This window comes from Raphanus sativus, chromosome 8, assembly GCF_000801105.2.
Source record: "Raphanus sativus cultivar WK10039 chromosome 8, ASM80110v3, whole genome shotgun sequence".
Lineage (NCBI taxonomy): Eukaryota > Viridiplantae > Streptophyta > Magnoliopsida > Brassicales > Brassicaceae > Raphanus > Raphanus sativus.
The window spans coordinates 15,515,723-15,520,523 of NC_079518.1; positions in this window are offsets into that span (position 1 = coordinate 15,515,723).

Below are 4,801 nucleotides of genomic sequence, written 5' to 3' on the forward strand. Positions count from 1 at the left end.
GTGTACAATATTTTGGATATGATTTGACCACATAGTTTGGTCGCCCCGCACAAACTCGCATATCCAATCATCGAACACAAAACCTCTGGCCAAACCATCAGTCACCTATAAAATAAATAATATATATTATGAATGTTTATTATTTTATACTATATATATGAGTAAAATGTTAATTATTTCATATATGTTATGACTCACTATTAAGAAGCCCATGCAGCAAATCCGTTATGTCTGAGTTGTTGAGCTCTTCTTCTGTGGCATGTCTGTAAGTCATACGCAACTCTGCCATATAACACACTATATAAAAAGATATTATTCATATGAAATGAAAAAACTTATTGAAAATTAATTACAATTTTAAATGAAAAAATATATTTTTACCTCTCATATTGTAGAACATCTTCACAGTTGGTAAGCAAATATGTTTGCAAATGAGCGTGCTCAATCTCCGTCAGTCTCCGCTTCGGTGGGTTTTCCACTTAGTCGTCCTATTTCGCTGAACATGCTTGGGACAGTAACATGATACGTTGCTTTCTCTCCTCTGTCATCATGCCGAGCAGGTCTTCGGTTTTTTGTATGCACTTCTGATGGAAAGTAGTTTTCAGCAAAGTTTGAAGTTTCTTCATTGATCACCTGTGCAATTATAGATCCTTCCACCTTGCTTAAATTTTTGATCTTCTTCTTCAGATGATGCATATAACGCTCAAAAAGATACATCCATCGGTATTGCACAGGACACCAAGCTCCAATTCTCTTGCGAGATGAATAGCAAGATGTTCCATTACATCAAAGAATGATGAGGAAAATATCTTCTCGAGGTTGCAAGACTAACGGGTACGTTTTCCTTCAAGTACTAATACCCTCCTTCAGTCACTACTCTGGTGCATAAATCACGGAAGAAAACACTTTATCCCTGCAACTGCTTCATGAACATTACGTTGTGGTAATAGTGCGGGAAAAGCAAACGGAAGGAGCCGCTGCATAATCACATGACAATCGTGACTCTTCAAGCCAGTAAACTTTCCTTCGCTTCTGTCAACGCAATTACCCAAATTTGATGCATACCGTCTGGAAATTTCACTTATCTGTATCCAATCAAAGAACGCTTCTTTTGCCAGCCCATCCAGCCGATAAATGGGAAAAGGTGCCGTACCGTTCTCATCAACGTGAAGTTCAGAACGATCACAGATATCGACTAAATCCAACCTTGACTTCAGATTATCCTTCGTTTTACCTTGGATGTTGAGGATTGTGTTCATCAGATTGTCGAAAAAGTTCTTCTCAATATGCATGACATCTAAGTTGTGACGCAATAGATGACTCTCCCAATATGGCAGATCCCAGAAAATACTCTTTTGTGCCAGTTATGTAGCTCTCCAACAGCATCGACTGGAATGTTTTCATGTCCACCTACGTCTGGCGTCCTTTGTGCACCAATCCCTAAACTGTGTCGCCAAATCTTTCACTAACTTCCGTAGGTGGATCATCAAACACCTGCTTGTTCTTCGTAAACAAAGTCTTACTCCTACGGTATGGATTGATCAGGTGGTAGAAATCTTCTGTGACAATCAAACCAACATGTTTTCCTTCCGTGCTTTAGTTGGAAAGCATCTGTGCTATCTTGACAATATGGACATGAAAGCCTGCCATGTGTTGTCCATCCGGATAACATACCATATGCTGGAAAGTCACTTATTGTCCACATAAGTACTGCCCGCATATGAAAGTTTTTCTCTGCACGAAACATCGTATGTCTCAGCACCAACCGCCCATAGTTGTTGTAACTCATATATTAGTGGTTGAAGAAACACATCTAGTGATCTCTTAGGATGAGCTGGCCCGGGGACGAGAATGGAGAGGAACAAAAACTCTCGTCGCATGCACAAATTTGGCGGCAAGTTGTATGGTGTCACAATCACCGGCCATAGAGAATATTGTCTTCCATGCTTTCCAAATGGGCTGAAACCATCAGTGCATAATCCCAGATAAACATTTCTTCTCTGTTCAGCAAATTCTGGATATGTTGATTGGAAATGTTTCCAAGCCTTCGCATCTGAAGGATGTCTAATCTCACCATTTGTAGAATGCTCTGCATGCCATCTCATTGCCTTCGCCGTGCGCTCACACTGATACAACCTCTTCAATCTTTCCGTCAAAGGCAAATACCACATTCTTTTGAATGGGACCGGAACTCTTCCCCTCGTTCCTGATGACGAGGTTTCCAACAAAATTTGCATTTATCCCGATCCTTATCCGCTCCCAGTAGATCATGCAGTTGTCGATACATACATCTATCACTTCGTACGGTAATCGAAGACCCGCAACAAGTTTCTGAACCTCGTAGTATGAACCCGGTGCAAGATTATCCTCTGGCAGAACACCTTTAACATAATCAGCTATCGCATCTACGCATTCTTCCGCCAAATTATAATCTGTCTTAATACCCATCAATCTACTTGCAGATGATAAAGGTGAATGACCATCTCTACAACCTTTATACAAAGGTTGTTTTCCTGCATCCAACATGTCAAAATATCTCCCCGATTCGAGATTTGGTTCTTCCCCTCTATAATGATCATGTACCATCTGCTCAGTACCTACACCATAATCTACATCCATTCTCGGTTCTTCTAACCAACCATAAGACTGAGGTTGTTCGCTAACAGGCTGAGGTTCGCTACTACTACCATATTCAAAACCAGTTTCCCCATGAAGATACCAAACTTTATAATTCCGTGCAACCCTTTTCTATACAAATGTTTCCAAACTTCCCATTCTTTTATAATTCTATTGTTATTACAGTAGAGCAGGGACATCTTACCATACCAGTATTTGCATCCGGGTGCTGTTGAACAAGCTTCATGAATTCTCCAATACCTCGAACGTATTCTTCTGTAAGCAAATTGGTGTTGGGATCCAAATGAGGTCTATCCATCCACGAACGAAAATAATCTCCAGAAGACATGATTTTTTCGAATTTCTTATGATAAGAGAGAATGAAGAGAGAATGAGGAGTGAATGAGATGATGAGGAGAGGTTGCATTTATAGGAAAATGCTTACGGCAATCCGACGCCATTCCGACGAAATTCCGACAAATTATAAAAAATCCGTCGGAATTCCGTCGGTTTTTTTTAAAATGGCTAACGGCTATAACGGGCATATTCTTTCTCGCCAACGGTCGAGAGCTTCCGTCGGAACGGCGTCGGTATATTCCGACGGAATTCCGACGACCGTAACGGTTATAATTTTTGTCGGGCTTTCGTCGGAATTGTCGTCGGAATATACCGACGACCGCCCTTCGTCGGAAGTTCGTCGGACTGTTCCGACGAAATACCGACGAACCCGTGTTTTTGGGTTTCGTCGGTATGTCGTCGGAATGTGGTCGGAATGGTCCGACGACTTCGCTTTCCGTCGGAGTGGTCGTCAGAATTTCCCTGTTTTTCTTGTAGTGTTATTTTTCAGTTTCTGAATTCAATTTAAGTTTTGATGATGAATTTTGAGCATGTTAGAAAATATTTTTGGTCGATTTGGTCTATTGTAACCACCATAACTTAGCCATAACGTTCGCATAATTCAGCCGTATTGTAACCATAACTCAACCGTACTAGAAACAATATCTCAGCCTTTGAGTGTAACAAAGTTGTATTGTAACCATAACTCAACCAAAATGTATGTGTAACTCATACATAACATATGCATAACTCAACCGTAATTTGATTATAACTCAGGAGTATTGTAATCATAACTTAACCGTAAAATATGCATAACTCAGTCGTAAAGTATACATAATTTAGTCTAAAAATCATACATGTTCGCAATATCTCTTCTTAGGAGGTAGCGTCGCTGAATCTTCGTCTTGTGGTTGGTCGTCTTTGTTTCTCCTCCAAACTGATACCATCATAACCCCCACCGTAATCTTTGAGTACCGAACTTGCTAGTTCGTCATGTGTTGTTTCTTCATCTATATACAGAACTCTGCACCATCTATTGTCGACGTTGAATACATATTGTTTTTCTTAACCCAATTACCAGAAATAATAACTATCAGATACACAAGATCTCAGAGAAGATGAATGAGAAGAATAACAATGACGAAGATATATGAAGAATATGAAGAAGAAGACATGGCGTCTGTAACATCAACCCTAATTTGACTGTTGTAACGTTAATAATGACATGACAAGTAAGAGCTGACTGGGTTTAAGATCAGTGCCTTACGCGAGATGAAGATTATATAAAATTATTTTTACACATTATATGTTTTTACATATATATAAATAATAAATATATATTAAATAATTGAAAATTCAGTAACTATTATGTATATAATTAGATTGGTGCGAACACCTAAATAAATTTTATTAATCCAAATAAAAATTATTTCTATTTTATATGGTAAAGAATTAATTTAAATGATATTTATATTTTTAATATTGATATCTATTAACTAATGTTTTTATTCATATTGTTTTTTATCGTTTTGTATATTTTATAACAAAAAATTAATTACTGATAACAAAATTTTAATTGTGAGATGTTTACTAAATTTAGTAATTTATAATTTAATATTAAGTTGTCAATATTTGATCAAAACTTGAATCAAAAAGATTGTTCAAAGCTTCGAAATTAATATTTATGTATTTGTATGGTATATAGTTTAATTATATGTATATATATATATATATTAATCTTAATATTTATTAAATAATATTTCCTACTTATATGATTTCGTAATCATTTTTATCTTGTCGTAACAAAATTTTTAAACCATGGTCACAAAAATTTCAATGTGAGATTTTT